The 20,222-nt window shown below is 43.0% G+C and overlaps 1 long non-coding RNA gene across 1 annotated transcript in view; it reads right to left on the reverse strand.

Moving 5' to 3' along the window:
- Positions 1–8,804, reverse strand: part of LOC109323123 — a 56,218-nt gene extending 47,414 nt beyond the window's left edge. The window contains exon 1 of the long non-coding RNA XR_002104549.1: positions 8,726–8,804. This is a non-coding gene — a long non-coding RNA (uncharacterized LOC109323123). The remainder of the gene's footprint in view (positions 1–8,725) is intronic.
- Between the last annotated feature and the right edge of the window lie 11,418 nt (positions 8,805–20,222).

The following is a 20,222-nucleotide window of genomic DNA, read 5'->3' on the forward strand; positions in this document are numbered from 1 at the left end:
AGCCCTATATTAGGGAGGAGGTCATGCCATTTTGTTTGCTGAAAGTATCGAGATATTTTTCCTCTGAAAATTAGTATCAGCATGTCTTAATGCAGCTGCGCAGTGGAAATGAACATGTTGCTATACAAGGGGTTGTATCATAATCCCCATTCACCATTTTGGGGAACTGCACCCTTAGCAGCCTTTGAACTATGTGGAACTGGTTGTTGTCATACAAAGTCTCATATTATGGAATACTGATCATTTATAACACAGACCTGCCTGTCAGGGACTCTGATCAAGCAGACCAGCATGGGCCAAGTCCCATCAGGCACTCTGGTATTCTTCAAACCTCTGGTAATGAAGCCTGTACTAATTTAGGAGCAGCTAGCATCCTGAAGGGCTGCAGGGAGTGCTGTGCATCCATTTAACACCAGCTGGGGCCCTGGCTCTGCAGGCCAGTCAACAGTGCTTTTGTGGCCACCCTCCTGGGTCCTGACCCTGGTTTTTGGCTTATTTCTGGATTTTAGCTTTGGATTTCCGTGCAGATCTGTTTCCTGGCTCCTGATCCTGGTTTGGCTGTGTTTTTGTACTTCACTCTGTGGATTGCCCCTTGGATTGGTCCTCAGCATCTGATCCCCAGATCCTGACCCTGTGTTGTGGACTCTGATTCTAGATTTTTCTTCTGGTTTTGGTATGTTTCCCACCCTCTGACCCCAGGCCCAGGTCCCTGCTTTCCCTCAGTGGTCTAATCATTACGCAAGACTGCCTATGCACTGGTCCCTTGCACCAGCTCTGTGTGAATACTGAACAACATGTAGCTTCAGGATTAACCTAAGCCAGAAAAGTACCTTGATTGGGAAAAATGGACCATATAGAAAGACATAAAATGCCAGAATTAAAATGCTCTAAAATAGATAGGACAACCGTAATGGGTTTAGATGGCACTCATTCTGTATCTGGAATCAGTAGCCGACAGCAAAAAAAATGAGACTGAAGATAGTTGTCTTTCTGAGAATAGCTAGCTCTGAAGCACTTTGTGTTTGCAATAAATCTCTGTTAACTCAGGCAGAGGAGGCTATGAAACAGTATTACAGTTACTTGGTGAGTATTACATTCCACATAAAAAAGAACCACATGAGAAAGATGTCTCTAACAATAGGGAGTACATAAAGAAGGTGGAAACAGAAAATTTTGTGAACAAACTGTGGCTGAAGAACCAGTCTGACAAGAGAGGATAGAGATATTGGGAACTGGGACAAAAATACCTCGCTACTACCACTACCAGTCAGAGACTACAGGAAGACCCAGCATTAACCTTGGCAAAACAGGAGTAGAGGAAGTCATCTAATCAGACTGAAGAGTGGACAATGGCACTCTAGGTAAGGTAGATAATCCAAAGTACTACAAGAAAAGAGACTTGAAGAAAGGCAAATGGGACTCAGAGTTGAAGTCTATAAGAAACAGCACATGAAACTGAAAATCTCATTGCAAGCATCACAAGAAATATAAATTCCAGTGGCTTATATCAGCATAAGTTTGGGACCACCGTCACATACCAACCCCAAAGGACAAGAACTAGTACAGAGAGTCTTTGAAATGGTGAACTGTAAAGAGAAACTTGTGCCTAACTGAGGTGATTAGAAGATTATTGTTTCAACTATAAATGTAAGCATTGCAAATTAAATATAAAACAGAGATTCAGTGCTTGCAGACATACTGTCCAGGGCATTCAAGAAACATACAGTGGATGAGTGTACACCTAGATTATGCAACTGACAGTTTGACAATAACATCTGGTCTGGTTTCCAATTAAATGTAAACTGTGATTGCCCATCAGGCTGCCTGGGAGCTTGGCTGAGCTGGGGACAGCAGCGGTAGTGGCTCTGAGAGGCTGGATTCTTCATCCCTACCCAGTTGCCCCAAAAGCAGATGTGGGGAGGGGGAACTTCTCCGTCCAACACCGTTACACTACCTCTGTCCCCAGCTGAAGCTGGCAAGAGTGACTCTGAAGCTTCACCCGCCTCTGAGACAGCACAGGAAGCAGCAGCAGCAGCAGCAGCAGCGGGGGGGAGGCGGGGGCAGGAAGGAGAGGATGTATGTCTGAGAACAGAGGGAAAGGATGAGTTCTTGCCTGTTTTGGGGACTTAAAAAAGTACCCAGAGGTTCCCACAGCACAGTTTACTGGGACCTGTGGGAAAGGAGAAGAGCCAAAGAATAGGGACTGCAGCTACCCCTACAATTCTGGTTGCTGCTTCTGCATCCCACTTTGCCAATTCCTGGTTATAGATGTTTGTGATTCGGGTTTAGTAATTGTTTTAATTATGTAATATGACTGGGAAAGTATGGTATGGAAAACTACCTTCAAGAGGCTTATTTATGAGGTAGAAGGAACTAGTTGTTATATTATGCAAATGTTTCTGATCACTTAGAACATAGAATCTGCAAGAGTCAGTCTGCTGTCAGACTTCTTGGGTCTGAGTAACAATATTGATCTAGTTAAGTAATGCAGAGATGTCTTCTGGCTCCCCAAGTAAAAGAACTTCAGTTCAAGGCAGGCTTTTCAGTGCATTACTGTGTATAACAGGAAACCCCTGCCCCTGTTACTAGGAAGCAGAGAAATATAATGGAACGCAAGGTGCAGAGAGTGTGTGGGTAAAGCAGCAGATGTGAGGTGCTCAGGTGAATGGAGCGAGGGGCTAAAAAAGGACAGGCCCCTGATGGCAGAATTAACAGTGCTCGCAGGCTGGGAGCAGGAAACAGAGTCACATGACTAGAAGGGGGCTGGGACTGGGGCATACAAGCCTTGTGTTGGGGCAAGGAAAAGGAAATCTGGCCCTAACTGCTGCAAGACATAGAGCTCCCAAGAGAGAGCTGACTGTAGAGAAGGATCAAGCCAGCCCAGAAGAAGTACCTGGTGAGCTGGAGGGACAAAAGCAAGACAGCCTAAGAAGCAGGGCTTGAGCACTAGAGTCCCAGAGGGGCTTGCATTTGAGCTTGGACCAGTGAGGTCACAATTTCATGTGAGTCTCGATCTGTGGGAGGAGTGTCCAGGAGGCATTTGCTTCTGTCCGTGGTTGGAGAGAAAGCATAGCTGAGAAGGTATAGTGGAACTGGAGTCCCAGGAGGGGCTGTAGCTAAGTCAGGGCTAAGGCCTGGGACCTGCTGAGGTCTTAGGCAGTGGGCCATGGCTGAGGACTCAGCTAAAGAAAAAGCCAAGGCTGGGATGGCTGAAGCCCTGATGGGTGTTTGGAGAACTGAGGGGGTGGTCCCTTAAAAGGGAAGCACCTTGAGGGATGCACGGACCTCTCTGCATGAGTATGGCAAGACAGAGACAGCAGGCAAGGGAACCATCTGACTTACTCCTGGCCCCGTGGACCACTTCCTCCATTGTAATCCTGGCATACGGCACTACCCGTGTGCCACATCTGAGTGTTGGGATCCTGGGGTTCCCAGTGGCAGAAGCCTCACTTGGTTCTCCTAGGAGCTGAAACAGGGCTTTCCGACAGGAAAGGTCCCTTTTACACTTACAAATCCTTTGCAACCATGAATATAATTATTTACAAATATTTAATTGTATACAATTTAATTACATACAGAATAAGATATAATTAAAGCAGATACAGATTGCAAATTGGTGCCAAAATAACTCTATATACAGTACACAAAAGGATCAGTGATGGTATGGGGATAGTCACTTAGGTGCCTATGGGGTTCACAAACTGATAACCTCTCAGGTGTGATATAAGTTAAAGGAGAAGCGTAAGCAATAATTATACATTACAGTACTAATAAATAAATTGGTAAATATTTACAACATAAACTGTTCACAGACATTATAGACATTAGGGCTGGAAGGGACCTCAGAAGGTCATCGAGTCTCACCCTAATACTTATTTACAAACACTACTAATGACCTTTATGCATAATGAATTTATACACATATACTTGTATGCTGAGTCAAGGATTGGAGTGGAGGTAAAAAACAATCCTCAGCTCCTTTCTCCCCTCACCCCCACACCACAGGTGGGTCCTTCATGGCTGGGGTTCTCCCACGTCGACCCAAACATCACTGCACTGCTGGTAGCTGCTCCCATGTCTGGGTCCCTGCAACATACTACACACACTGCCCCAGCCCACGGCCCACGGCCCACGGCCCCTGCACAGTGCGCCATGTTGCTCAGGCTACAGGCTAAAGCAGATGCACTTCTCCCATGGGTGAACACATGGGTGCACTGGATGTGGCTCCCACAACCCGCATTCTCCCTTTAGGTCACACACGCACCGATGAACTGGGGCTAATTCCTTGAATCTCGCCTCCCTTCTCGGAGCACTGGGATGTGCTGTGCTGGGCCTCTGCTTGAACTACATGCACTTGCACTAACTGGGCTTGCTTCCCCACAAGCAAACTCATGTGCTCCTCAGGCAGCTGCCCGAGGGCATCAGCCCGCTCCCTCCAAAGCCCCATTTTGAGTCCTAGGGATGTGAGTGCTCCTCTGACCTGTGGGCAGCTCACCCCAGCCCCAGTGGGCTCTGGGGGATGAGTCACTGCGGCTGGGCTCATACAGCCCTCTCCCCACGGCGCGTGCCCTTCTCTCCCCCTGGGCAGGGAAAACTCCCCATTTTTAAAAGAAACCCTCCTAGCTAATCCAGAGGCCAGGATTTTTATGGACCATCCCTCTTTGATTTCAACCTCCTTTGGCTGGGATTATTCCATTCTTTCCCTTCATTAACAAGGCCCTGTCCAGGGCAGCTTCATTTTCCCCTGAGTACAGGGTCCATGGTGGAAAAATATTCTTTGCCCTAGTATCATGTCCCCGAAGGGACAAACCTTGTTGTGGGATACCCTCCAGTCAGGTAAGCAACCCTTCAGTGTCTGCTACACAATAAACAAATAATATGTGGAATATTAAATTAAATGTTACTGCTTGTCTACACTAACTATAAGTATGTTCTTATCATAAAAATGCATGTTCTTCCTTAAACTCATCATATCTCTGTCAGACCTTAGAATGCAAGAGGAAGGAAGTATATTACAAACTTCATTCAGAGTACTATCTTTTGAAAAATGGTTCTCAGGGTCTCTTGTGCAAGAAATGGTAGTTAAGGTTACACTCCCACAGCTTGTATGAAAGTAGTGGGCGTAAATCATATAGTTGTTTTCTGGCCTACTGCCACACTCAGACAGGTGGTTCTTTGCAGCTCTGAAAGACATGAGAAAATTGGTTCTGAATGCTAAGTATAGCTCACAACTTCAGTAGCACTTCCTTCCAAATAAATGTTGGTAACTAAAGTTCAGTATTTTTTTAAAGTATTTCTTAACATCTGACTTGCTTGTAAGGATGCTGTAGAATAAGCTATGAAGGTTATGATAGATCTTGCAAACAGAGAAATGCCTAGCTTGAGAAAGAGGCAAGGATTTTCAGTGATAACATTTATCGGACTAACTACATAGTTGGGAGAGCTGTTGGATCTGGAAAGTTGAAAGAACTAAAAGATTTTATGACATTTTTCATTATTTGAAATAAAAGATTTTTGTTTCAGCCACTTTCTCTTTGTGGCAAAGATCTAGTCCAAACTCTTAACTTCAGTAGGGGAGACTTCAGATCTTTCTTCTCATGTCAGCTTTTCTCTACTAGCTGTTACATAAGTTCATATTAATAAAAAGAGGTTAATCAGACACAACTCTGTTGGGGCTTACTCTCACAACAGAGTATGCTTTTTAAACACCTTTTTCAATAATAAGATTAATATATTAGCTGCGGTTAGTAGCTGATCATATAATATTTATTGTGCTTTTAGCCCCCTTTCTGTTTGTAACTGGTTCATGAACAAATCCTAACTTTTCAAAACACAGTTTTTGGCTTATGAATGGTTTGGGATTTATGAATGGGTCATGTAGATAATTCCTTGCTCCTAACTGATGGAGTGTGGTGCACCAGTCGTACAATTAAAATGGAAAATATTCAAAAGGCAAAATATAAATTGTGAAAGTACTCAAAAATATTTTTTTTTCAGTAGTCCGTCATTCTGTAGTTCACCTCAGTTTTCCCTAAAGATCCCCTTGAATGTGAAGCCCATTCAACTTCTACTCTAAATAAAGGCTAATACTCTCAAGTGAAATTAACAGTAAAATATAAATCACGCTTCATAGACCACTGTATTTCAAAGATGAATACTGTTTAAAATTCTTTGGAAAGATGGGCAAAAGAAGGTTTTGCTGCAGCCACAACCTAAAGGACCAACTAGTATCTAGGGGCTGAAATTAATGAATATTTAAGTGCTCTCAACAAGACCAGTGACTTGAATTAACATTAACGCTTGAGGGTCTTGTCAGCTAAGAGTGTCACCCAGTGAGCACTTTGTTAGAGAAATGCAAAATGAACATAATTATTGGGGGTGAGCTAGCAATATATGTTACATAATTAGTTAACATATCAGACATCTTTTCCCTTTGTAGAAAGCCCAACTAAGTACATGGTAAAGTACCTGCTTTCTTGCTTTCAAACAAAAAGTCAAAATATCGTACGGTTTTTTAATAAAATGTATGTAAAAAAATAAACAGCACTAGAAATCCCAGTGTGAAGTTTTGGATATGAACTTTAATTTTCATAAAGAAAAGAAATATGAGCTCTTGTGTAAACAGTTGGTAGGCTATCTACAGTGGGGTGAGTGGGGAACCCATCCCAGGCACTGAGCAGGCTCCAGAATCTGCCACCCCCCCCACCACTGGGGAGTCTTTACCCTGTCTGGGGAACCCTGCACTGCCCCTATCTAGCCACAGGAGCTGGGCAATGCAGCAGCATGCCAAAAATGGTGTCTGAGGGTGGGGGGGCAAATGGGTCAAACAGAGTGGTGTTCTCATCTACCTCCATGAGGACCCTTTGTCAGAGCAAGCACAAGCCCGCTCCCAATATGTATGTATGTGGGGAAGCAAACAGAGCACCAGGATCTGCTCCTAGGAAGGCAGACACAGGGCTGCCACTGAAACTGTGGCTAAGATTACTGAGCAGCAGCCCGGGCAAGTAAGATTTCCATTCCCTTCACCCGTGCTGCCCTCGCCCCCATCTGCTATGGTCAGCATATCTTTGCTTCCTCCTCTCCTCCCCCAAGTCCCCACCTCTGCCCCAGACACTTAATGGGCTCTCTACACTTCTGAAAATATTCAGCTCATCTGCAGGTTTTCCACATATCACCAATGCAACTGAAATTCTTCATAGAAAACCAATAACCTGGCATTATAATATGAGATACTCCTTTTTTCTGAATCTGCTATTCCAGGGAGAACTATTTTTACCACCAAATTTGCATGTCGTGGCTATTTGTTTTACCTTATCTGTATTTAGGCACCAGTTACCAGCATGTAGCAAATTATATCCTTAATACTTTTCTACCAGCTGGGACTTGATGTTGCTACTGAAATTCCCCTGTTTGCTTATACTGGAACAGTTACTTTGACAGTCAACATGTGCTATCCTCAAGGAAGGATGTTGGAGGGCATCTTTTAATAGGGTAATAAGAAATTGGAGATTCTTGCTTTTAAGGAAAGAGTAATAGGATAGAAAGTTGAAGGCTGTACTAATGATATATTCATGTTTTGACAAACAAAGCCAGGAAGCAAGGAACATTATAAAATATGATTGCATAGGAAAATCCTTAAACTAAAAGTTTATCACAGGTCTTTCAGTATTTTTGAATAAATAATAACATCAAGCTCTACCAATGCCTAATGTTTCATCTCATTAGTATGATAAAGACCGACCACTTCCTGTTGCCATTAGCATGTGAGCGAGTGGCCAGCATTGTATCCAGCTTCCTTTGATTCCCCTGCCTACCTGACCAGGTACCCATTTATAGTTGAGTTGACTGGCAGGCAGCCTTCAGGACATGTCTGCAGGAAAGATTAAACTCGAGTCCATGGAGCAACCACCAAACTCCTTAATTATTATGCTCTCAAACCCCTATTTAATAACCTAGTAAATAGGAAAAAGGTGCAATTCAAAAATATTAAAATCTTCCTTTAGGAAGATTTGTGTGAAAGCTGCATGATTCCATAGCCACTGAAAAAGACTACAATTCAGAAGTGAAATCTGGATTCTGCCTACATCCCATCTCTCCCTGCTACTATATTTGCTCAAGTTGTTCCTATATTTTCATTACAAGCCTTATGCTCCCTTGAGCACTAGAGCTGCAGTTCTCACGACTCTTAGGCAGACCAGGTAATGGTGGACCAGAGGGGATGGGCCATCTCTTTAACCTCTCCTATGGTGACCATCATAGAGGACATTCCGGTTTTCTGCTACGCTGTCCTCTGTCCTTTATTGATATGAACGAGGATGCCTTTATGCCCTTTATTTTTTTTATTCAAGAGAAAAATAGAGGATATAAAGACATCTGGTTTCATATCAATTGAGGACAGAGGATAACCGGACTGTCCTCTGGAATGGCTTCTGTGATGGCCATCCTTTCTCCCTTCCCCACTTCAACTGCATTGCAACATAAATGCTGGCCATATGTACCTAGGTCTTAATATAAAGTGACTCTGTTAACAAATGCCACAGCTTCTCATATATAACACACTCCCAAATATAATATGCATTTCGTATTTGAAAGGCATTATGAAGATTTTTTTCCAGAGTTATGACTGGAGAGAGTAGGGGCAGAACCTAATGTTCTTCTAGCTCACCCTCCCTTTTATGCTGTATGTGAGAAAATATGGTTAAAAAAAATTCTTAATTTGCCTTACCTCAGTGCATAATTAATATCTAATGATATACAATTAAGGCAAAGAGATGTCTATTATGTCATAATTCTGTATACCTACAGCAAAAAATGTAAAAGACTAAATATCAGAGTTGGCATCATGACAAATATTTGCATAAATTACATTTTTGACATACTTTGAAATTAATTGCTTGTTAATAAATTCTGTTGTTTGGAATGAAGATTTTGACAAGTTGGTCACACAAACAGCCAGGCCCATAGCTAAAATAACTACGTTCTTAGTTATTAGTTATGGAAGACGTGTGGTAATAAGATTTCACTGTGTGAATGGGGCATATATTATTTTTAATGTTTTGTTCCAGTTTTGTTGCTTATTATAGTTCTTCTGTAAATTGCAGCTATAATTTTGTAAAATGAATGTTTAAAGGGGTATAATCTAGTTTTCCCAGTAGTTTAGATTTCTTTTGAAAAGAAATATCTCTCAGCCAAAGAAAGAGTACACAATACTTGAATAATAGATACTTTTTCTTCCCCAGTGGAGCTATTATTAAACACTGAATTGTTTAAGAAATAACATGGTTTACAACTATCAGTAAAAATTATAAGTAGCAGTAAACTAGGAAGAAATCTTGCTAGTTTCTCAGATGATGTTCTTGTTTATATTTTACTTTTAATAGACTACAGGCTGCATGTTCTTTCTATCCCCCCCTTTTGCACGTGTACACACAAATGCGCACACACACACTCTGTATGTAGAGTTTGGCTTGATACCTTTCTTTTCTGGCTCTGAATATACACTTCCTTGGTTCAGCTTCTGTAGAATCAATTAGTGATTTAATAATTTAAAGTTGTTGCCTAGAGGTTTGGATATTTAAGTCTTTTACAAATCTATTAAAAATCTCTTTTATGCACCCAAAACCTCAGCTTGCAGAGAATGAGAAACTTCCATTACTAGTTTTCCCGTTGTGTGGTTGACGTGTAATATGAGTACTGGCAGAGTTCATTCTGTATCCCATTTTACTACTGGCAGAGTCCACATTATGCTTTGCAAAAAAATGATGTACCAGGGAATCACAAGTAATTTGTGGTGTTTGTAGTGAAAAGTAAAAAAACCCCAAAATTATATTTATAAATTGAATCTCCGTGATAGAAGGTAATACATAGATTTTATATGGGATTAGGTTTTCGTATCTCAGAACAGATTTACTTAGGATTTACTTATTTAAAAAGTAAAGGTACTACTCTGAAACAAACCAGAATTTAATCTAAATATGAACATCAGTCTAATAGTGTTTTGAATTTCTCCACTGCCATATCACTGTGCCTAAAATCTTGACATAAGGGAATCTTCTAGTGTAAAACTGACAAAGGAGCCTACTTATGGCCAGTCACCAAACTGGCTGTCCCCCATCTAGGGCAGTCTGCCCTGTCTGGATTCCCACAACTTGTTGGGATATACATGATGTAATAAGTAGGAGGCTGCTCTTTTCAAATGTCCCAATGCCAAGGGTTTACACACTGCTCCAGCCTCTCCTTACCATGTCCCATGCCTCGCAGATGGCATCCAAAATTGCAGTAGCTCCAGCCAGCAGCCAGGCCAAACTCTGCCCCTTGCTAGACCCCTCACAGTTTACTCATTCACTCTGCCCTTCACTGGGCCACTCTCAACCCATCCTGCTCTTTTGAGCAGCCTTAGTTGGGCCATCAGGCTTGCCTACTTGCACTGTAGGCAATCTCCCACAGCCCCTTGGGGGGTGCCATGCACCCTACTCTACAGGTGACAGTCCTTATGGCTAACACGAGGCTGACTGTAGCCACTAGACCATCTTTTGGGGCCGGTCCATGTGTATTCCTGCTGTGCTCATAACATCCTCATCTAAGTTTCTTACTCAGTTCAATAAAATAAAAAGCACCTCATGTTAAATATAATAGAAAGGAATAATGTTGGATTGCCAGAGAAAAGCTGTTCCAATGTTGCCTTTAACTAAAACCCTGTTGTCACGGGGCACAAGGTAACAGGAGACACTTACCTGAAGCCCAGGGCAGGAGAAACACCGAACCAGAGGGAGAATCCATGCAGCTCGTTAGCCGCATCTTTGTACAGCTGTGGCCAGCAGCTGACGGCAGCGTCAGATGCTGGCCGGGGGATTTAAAAATGGTGGCTGCCACTCTGGAGGCGGTGGGGAGCTCAAGAATACAGACGCGGTTAGAACCAGTGATGGCGGGGAAACTCCGGGATGGATATCATCGAGCTGGTGTGCTGGAGGGAGCAGCAACCCCTAAGAGACGCTTGACAACAGGGATGTCTGTGGATGGTCACAGGAGCGGTGGATCGGGTGAGCTGGTAGAGATCGGGATGACCCAGGAGGATTCTGAGGACCCTGAAGTAAGTGCCGGGACAGTGGGTGCAAGACACGCTGAAGAGGGGCGAAGGATCGCGGATCACCTGGCTGGAGGGAGATCGGGGCGGGATTGCTGCCAAGACCAGCGGACGCCTGTTAAAGGAATAGGAGTGGAGCAGCCTGAGAGCAGCTAAAGGAGAATCCTTTCCCCGTCCCATTCGGGTTAAGTGGGATCTGGTGGAGGGTCAGCGAGGCAGTGAGAATATCGGTGACTCCGAGTGTGGAGGGTCTCACAGGGTGAAGGGCTTGTGGCACGGGGTATTCAGACAGTGTGACTGAGGCACCGGTGTAGGTTAAGGTGAAGGGGCAAACACTGAGGTGGGATCAAGTACGAACGACGTGTTGGAAGTTTGCAGAAGTAGCACAGAGCAGGCACGGGAACGTGGAGCCTATAGGTGGTGTAAGGCTGGGGTATAGGGGTGGCAGAGCCCTGTGTGCAACTGGAGGGCCAAACCCGGGCCACCGAGGGACCTGTGAACTAGCCCCGCCCACTTGGAAAACAGCAAGTCGTGGCAGGTGAGAGCTGGGTTGGCAATGAGGGAGAACAAACACCCACAGTATCAAACAGGTCCGGACGGGAAGTAACCAACAACCAGGAGGGCGGAGCTTCCAGGAATGACACAAGAAGGCCCGTCTGGTATACCTGTTTTTCTTAAATGCTAACCTACATAAATATATAAATTAAAAGCCCACTTCAAAAGTGTTCTTAATTGACAATGAACTTTTCTGAGATTAAATTGGAAAATAATAAATTGAACATATTGGGCACTTTAACACGTGATCAGGAGTGTGTGAGTGTGGGGTTCTTTAATTAGAGCAGCTCTTGTAGCAGCTCTCTAATTAAAGCACCACAGCATCTCATATATCGGCATCTCCATGCTTAAAAATGGCAGCAGAGGCACTTGAACTAAAATTTGTTCAATGAGCATTCGTTCAAGTGCCCCTGCTGCCATTTTTAAGCATGGGGACACTGATACATGAGATTCAGGAGACTGCTGAAGCGCAGTAATTACCATGTTCCAGCAAACTCGAGTCTGCTCTGACATGCTGTAACTAAAGCACATTGGAGCAGCCTCCATGCTTATGCACTGGCACGCACTGATGTAAAATCTGAAGTTACTAAAGTCAATGGCAAAACTTCTGTTGTGCCAGGATTTCACACAATTCTTGAAGGATGTGAAGTTCATATTAAGGCTGAGATTTTTCAGGCTCTCAAGATCCTATATAGATACTGACATACATGAATAGTGACACAAAAATAAATATATAACACATCCAGTATCAAACAAGAGCTATTTCAAGAGTCAGAAACATGAAGTACAACTTGGTGTTCTGGGCATACACTTGAATTAAAAATGATCAACCTTTTGGGCAGGTGTGCCAGAAATTAGCCTACACTCTCCCCGACTGCCACTCCAAACCCTTTCCCCTGTCCAATCTGCTGGTCTCCTTTCTGCCCCTTGCCCTACCTGCTGCTGTGCTGCCTACCCCCTCCCTGATCTGTTGTGTGCCATACATGGAGGCTGACCATGCCATTTGTGGCATGTGTATTGCAGGTTGGCCACCCCTGATCTAGCCAATGATTAGACATGAGCAATGATATTCCTTTAAAGTAAATTATTTAGCATTAGGTAAAGGGACTGCATAGCCTCAGAGAATTCTGTTTTCTACCTTTTGATCCTTCTCATATGCTCTTCACTATGCAGGCAACTGTGCGGGAAAGTTTTTGTTTGTTTGTTTATTTCGTTTTTAATAGAAAGCCATTTTAAACTTGTAACGTTGTTTGATTTGACTTTTATATGAAGTCTGTGACGCATGTTACCAGACAGCAAAAGCAATTATTTCTTAGTGCTGAACTCAAAAGAAAAGTTTGAGTTTAGGTGGTAGATGATCCACTGGAAAATGGCACAGGACAGACTAAATTTTCTGTTTAAAGTTTCATTAAAAATTATAATAAAAAAAATAAGAACAGTATATTAATAGAATAGTGCCAAGAAAAGAACAGTTAGTGGATTAGACATGTGGTATCATACTGGAGATGTAGTCACATCATTTTTAGGGTGTTACAATGTAAATTGTCTACCATTTAGATCAGGGGTGGGCAATTATTTCAGGCGGAGGGCCGCTTACTGGGTTTTGGTAAGCTATCGAGGGCTGCATGACAGGCAGCCAAAGGCAGGTAAATATTAATTTTCTAAATTTTTTAGGCGCCCCGCGGGCCAGATAGAATAACCTGGCAGGCTACATCCGGCCCATGGGCTGCATTTTGCCCACCTCTGATTTAGATTAATCAAAGGGCTTTATTATTTACACCTCTCCAACCATCATAGTGTATGCTGATTCCTGTGAAATCTTGTGTTAGATTACACATTACAATTAGGCCTTATTAAGAGCACTTAACTTGAAAGATCAAACATTATATGGCTTGTGAACATGTGCTAAGTACCCCCTAAGCATCTTGAAGTTACACTGTGTTGGGTAAGGATTATTTCTGAGCTGTGCTACCTAGCTCAAGATAACTCAAGGGTGTTCACCTGAGAGAAAACCACCAATTTATAGTCCTCCAGTATTCCAGGAGGCACTGCTCCCAAGTGGACTAGCTATCATTCAGGACTCTACAGCCCTGGACTTACAGCTGGGCAATAGATGGGTAGGTATGGAGTAAATGGGGAGGGATGAGATGGGGGCATGGGGCAGGGGTGAGGGAGCTGCATGATGGGAGGAGGCGCTACCAGGAAGGCACCTGGTGGGATCCAGGTGTATGGGGGTAGTACAGGTTGCTGGGACCCTGGGAGCAGGCAGGAAGGGGGAGTTCCTGCTCTGCTCCTCTTAGGCTGATTGAGGTGAAGCAGCCAATCAGGGAGAGGAGATGCAATCTGAGGGACAATGGAGGGTAGTGGGGCAATTTGGGGGCAGATGGGGTGATCTAGGTGACCCCTTCCCCACCCCTTGGAAGCTTATACTGTAGCTAGAAAGCAAAGGCAGGCAGGGAGCAGACTTGTTGCCCCAAGCCATACCCCCGTTCCCCAGGTCTCTAACCAAAGTTCTGAGCATTGCATATTAGAGTGTGTATTAACCCCAAACATGGGACTGATCACTAGCACTAGTTAACCTTAACGCACACTAACATTCCTTAGAATTAGTGTTTGCTAATTCTAATGTGTAATCTCATCCAAATGATCTCCTATTTTCCCTATTTACTACATTCTTAATGATATCAGTCAAAAATCTTGCCAAGGTTTCTAGAGTTACAGGAATCTGATAAAATTCCATGACACAATATTAATCAGCATGTTGGTTTGTGGTCTTAAAACACTAGCAGTCTAAAGTCTATAATACTTTTTTTTCTATTTGCAAGTTCTTTGGAAAGAGAACTATTATTCAAATTAATTTATAATTTGACGTTATTCCTAAAAATTTTTTTTAATTATATCCTGTTCCACACCTTGTTCTTGAGAAAATTTTGAAAGAGTTCAATATCTCAAAATAGAGTTGCTTCAAAAAGATGCATAGATTTTAGACTATATTCCTGTTTCTTAATTAGATAAGAATAACTCTTAGGATATTTCCCATGTGAAAACGTATCAATATAAATTTAAAATTTCCTTTCTGTCTACATAAACAGCAATATTTGCATATTATCAGTATCATGTAGTACCAGCAAACATATCTGCTAAAATATCTGCAGGCAACGTATAGTTAAAGAAATTGCATTTATAAATTCAAACATATTAAAAGATTTTTTTGCATTAATCACTCTTGAACAAAAGGAATGTTATGTTGTGTTAAATTTAATGCTTACATTGTATTTTAAAAGAAAGGCAACAAGGCTAGTACTGAGTAGCCCAATAAAGTGTATTCTCAAAGGGGTTTATTAAAATTTCTGTTCATGATTTCCCATTCTATCTCTCTAATGTAAAAATGATGATTCTCAGGGGTCTTTAACTGTACGTGGGATTTACAAAATATACCCTCAGTAATGAAGTTGTTGCCATATAAGCAATTGTGTCTACATTGTAGTTAGACAAAAAAAATGGTTTCCCATAGTTTGCAAAATGTGGAACTTTCCAGATAGAATCCATTTTCTCAGTTTACAAACAGCTATACAAATTGGTCCACTGTCTTAGATCCCACAGTAAATTAAGGTCTGATTTTTAATTCATTTTGGCATGCATCAGAAGAGGTACGTCTGTTCTCCACATGTTTTACCTTCCACATCTGTAGTCTTATTACCTAATTTTTTAAAATAACAGGTAAAACTGCAGAAGCCATTGAAAGTTTGTTGTTTTTTTAACTTAACAAATCCCACAAATGAATACTAATTCCAGGCCTGCACAAAAAGGAGTGGTGATTCTGTTTCTTCAAAAGTCAGAGTGAGGAAATGTGAAAAATACTGATAGTTAAACCCCAGACCACATGTTCTTTTCCTGATTTTGAAATTCACAGTTCAGACTAAATTCACCATTTCTTGACATCTGTGTGGTTTTGAGGAGTCACATGACTCTTCACACGAGCCTGGGTATCTGTAATTTTATCCCTTTGCATCAAAACCAAGTACAATTCAGGCTTTTACGTTTACATAGTTCTGACCAGGAATAGGCTGAGACCAACCCCTGGATCTCAGTAACTTCCAGCTTTGGGCAATAGGACACTAGATACACATGATTGTGCTATGCTTTCTGAAGTTTAAGAAGAAAAAGTTACATTGGGGAATGTTTATACCACTCTTTAACAGTCCTAGGGAGTGCTGAAGTGAGGCAGCACTTTATGTAACAAGAGTTTGTGCTCAAAGTCATAATTCCACAAAAACCACGCATGTAGATAAGTGCTAACTGTAGAAAGTTCAGTGGACAAAATATCAGTTGGTAGTATTACATTAAGGTTATATTTGTAACTAAAAAGCCATTAACATGAATAGGTCATAAACTGCCTCTGTAGAAATATGAAACAAAGTAAATATCATTTCAATCAAAATACCTACTAAATATTACATTTTTTCATGTTCAACTCAAAAAATATCAATGTTTAAAATGATAAATGTAACTTTTCACAAGGAGGCAATAATTTTGTGGAAAGTAAATTTACATGTACTCTTATCATTTATACATAACTAATAAATAGTAGATGAAAGTTTTCATTTATTTTTTCGATTGCACTTGTGGGTAGACTGAAATAAAGAGAAATGTGTGTTGTGCGAAGATGGTTCTGCAACTGAGAAGCTTTTCTGGCTATTCCATTTTTGCTTGGAAAATGCATAGATGTCTCTTTAAAACCAGCGAACCAAAAACTGCAGTGCTGGTGTCATTGGGAAGGCTTTGGCTTCCATGACCACAGTCCACTCTTTGGTGAGAGAGGCAGTGAGCTGCTGGGAAGGCATGGCCTCCATCTCTCTCCACTGAGAAGGAGGCTCTTGTCAGCCAGATTGGCTGACCTGGTCCACTGGACTTTAAACTAAGCCTGTTGGGGGTCTGGGGGACTACCACCACTGTTGGCCTGCTGAGCAACCCCTGCAAAGCCAGCAGGCCAAGGCACTTAAGGGAGCCCACCCCTGCCCCAGAACTGGAACAACCTGTAGGCAAGGCAAGGGTCCCCAAGGGGAGACTTGTATGCCTGTACACGAATGCCAGGAGCTTGGGGAATAAACAGGAGGCACTTGTCCTCCTGCTTAGCACAAATACTTATGATGTCATAGGGATAAGGGAGATCTGGTGGGACTCCATCCATGACTGAACCATGGGTATAGCTGGCTATACCCTGTACAGGAGAGATTGAGTGGGCAAAAGGGGTGGAGGTGTAGCTCTCTATGTCAAGGAGAGCTACACATCCCTGCAAGCCAGCACTGGCATCCAGGGTGGACAACTGGAGACCCTCTGGGTTAAAATCCATGGGGAACATGGCACAGGGGACACAATGGTGGGAGTCTACTACAGACCTCCCTCCCAGAATCAAGAGCTTGACCAGGAGTTCTCCAGGGAATTGGCTGAAGCTGCATGCTCCCAGTCCATGGTTGTCATGGGATACTTCAACTACCCAGACATCTTGTGGGAAGAGTACTCGGCCAAATCGGAGTGGTTGCAGAGCTTCCTCACGTGTGTGGATGAGCTCTATCTGATGCAAGAAGTCTATGGGCCAACGAAAGGTAGAACACTGATCAACCTGGTACTGGCTACTGGGGATGACCTAATCAGTGACCTAATGATCAAAGGGAAGCTGGGTGACAGTGACCACGAGCTGATCACCTTTACCATCTGCCATAAATCTGGCAAGTCAGTCAGCAATGCAGAAGTCCTTGACCTCTGGAACGCTGACTTTGACAAGCTCAGGAGGCTTGTCAGTGAGGCCCTAAGTGACCATGACCCCAAGGGGAGGGGAGTTCAGGATGAGTGGTTGCTCCCCAAGGGAGCAATCTTGGAAGCACAAGCAATGTCTATCCCATCTCAGAGGAAGGGCAGCAAAAGGGCAAAGCAGCCCCCTTGGCTCTGCAGGGAACTACTGGATGTCCTGAGTCTAAAAAGGAAGACCTATAAAGGATGGAAGACTAGAGCCACCTCAAAGGATCTGCACTGGTCCAGACCTGTAGGGAGTGAACCAGGAAAGCCAAGGCTGTGATGGAACTCCAACTGGCTACAAGTATCAAGTATAATAAAAAGTCCTTTTTTAGATATGTGGGAGCTGGAGGAAAAGCAAGGGCAATTTGCACCCGTGCTAAACCAGATGGGACAACTGACAACCAACGTCCAGGAAAAAGCCAACTTCCTAAATGGATACTTTGCATCAGTCTTTCACCAGTCCCATAGGATGCCCCTGACCATTACGGGACAGGGAGGCCCGGGTGAGGGAGATTCCTTGCCCTCCATCAATGCTGATCTCATGAAGGAACACCTTGAGAGGCTGCACACATTCAAGTCAGCCAGCCCTGGCAGTCTACACCACAGGGTACTCAAGGAGCTGGCTAGCATCACAGCTCAGCCCCTGGCACAGATATTCAAGAATTCTTGGTACTCTGGTGAAGTTCCTGAAGATTGGAAGAAAGCCAATGTGGTGCCTATCTTCAAGAAAGGGAGGAAAGTGGATCCAGCAAACGACAGGCCCATCAGCCTGACCTCTGTGCCGGGGAAGGTCTTAGAAAAGATTATCAAAGAGGCCATTCTTAATGGACTGGCCGTTGGCAACATCCTGAGGGATAGCCAGCACTGGTTTGTTGTGAGTAGATATTTCTTGACCAATCTTATTTCCTTCTATGACCTATCACCTGGACAAGGGAGAGGAGATTGATGTCATATAGCTTGACTTTTAAAAAGCCTTCAATCTGGTATCGCATGATCACTTCTTGGCAAAACTGGCCAATTGTGGCCTTGGGTCCACCACGATCCGCTGGTTGGGGAATTGACTCCGTGGTCGGACCCAGGAGGTGGTGGTTGATGGAAGTCAATTATCAGGGTGCCCTATGACCAGTGGGGTCCCTCAAGCCTCTGTCCATGGACCTATATTGTTCAACATCTTCATTAATGATGTGAACATTCGAGCCAGAAGTGGACTGGCCAAGTTTGCCAATGATACCAAACTTTGGGGTAAAGTACCCACACCTGAGGACAGGAGGGCAATCCAGGCTGACCTTGACAGGCTCAGGAAATGGGTGGATGAGAACCTGATAGTGTTTAACACCAAAAAATGCAAGGTTGTCCACCTTGGGATGATAAACCTGCAGCAGGCTTATAGGCTCGGCAGTGCTATGCTGGCTAGTACTTTGGATGAAAGGGGCTTGGGGGTTCTGATTGACCACAAGATGAACATGAGCCTTCAATGTGATGCTGTGGCTAGTAAAGCAAGCAAAAAGCTGGCTTGCATCTGTAGATGCTTCTCAAGCAAACCCCAGGACGTCATTCTCCCTTTGTACTCAGCTTTGGTGAGGTCGCAGCTAGAGTACTACGTCCAGTTTTGGGCTCCATAATTCAAAAAGGATGTGGAGAAGCTTGAGGGAGTCCAGAGAAGAGCCACACGCATGATCAGATGTCAGGAAAACAAACCTTATGATGAGAGGCTGAGAGCTATGGGACTCTTCAGCCTGGAAAAGCGCAGGCTCAGAGGTGATCTGATGGCCACCTATAAGTCTATAAGGGGTGTTCACCAGAGCTCCCCAAGGGATAACAAGATCGGATGATCACAAACTCCTCTGTGACCATTTCAGGCTTGACATAAGGAAGAACTTCTTTACTGTCTGAGCTCCCAAGGTCTGGAACAGCCTGCCATTGGAGGTGGTTTGAGCACCTACTTTGCCTTCGAGAGACATTTGGATGTTTATTTTGCTGGGATCCTATGACCCCAGCTGACTTCCTGCCCCTGGGGGTAGGGGCTGGACTCGATCATCTGAGGTTCCTTCCAGCCCTAATGGCTATAAAATCTATGAAAACACACCATGGATAGAGGAGATATACAAACCCCTGAGATGCACTGTACCCTTAGCTGAAAGTGACAGAGCTCCTTTAATTTCAATAGAGCTATATCAATTTACACAAGCTGAGGATCTGGCAATTCTTAGCAGTAATAGTTCTCCGTATCAGCTCTTCTTGATCTTCTGAAAGATTTGGAGATGCTGTGCAGCTCTAAGTTGCCAACATTATGAGGCAGGAGTCGAATCTATTAACATTTCCTTTTTTCTATATCAGCAGATTCCTTTAACTCAAAATGAACATAACACGGGGTATAAAAGAGACTCAAGTCAATATTTCCTGTGTCCTTTTAGCAGTTTGACAAATGAAGATTTTTTTAAAGGAAGCTAGAATCATTGCATTTTTGTTCCTAGCAGTCAAAGGACAAGCAGATATTTAATAAGTACTTTTAATATTGTAGAAATTTATAATAGATTAACCAGAATTTTGTATATTCAATAACCAATAATATTTTAAGGTATTATACATTTTTTTCTTTAAAAATTATGTATTTGCTTGCATGTTATGAATTTCTGTAATGAGGAGGAATCCTATAATTTTTATTTTACCTTATATTTAATTAATTGGCTAACAGTATGAATATTATTCTTTAAAGAATGCAAGAGTTATCAAGGCAGGAGTTGATGGAGTGCTCCCACAGCACCCCATGATTTGTATGGTAGTATGC

This window comes from Crocodylus porosus, unplaced genomic scaffold (genome assembly GCF_001723895.1).
Source record: "Crocodylus porosus isolate Cpor-Errol unplaced genomic scaffold, CroPor_comp1, whole genome shotgun sequence".
NCBI lineage: Eukaryota > Metazoa > Chordata > Crocodylia > Crocodylidae > Crocodylus > Crocodylus porosus.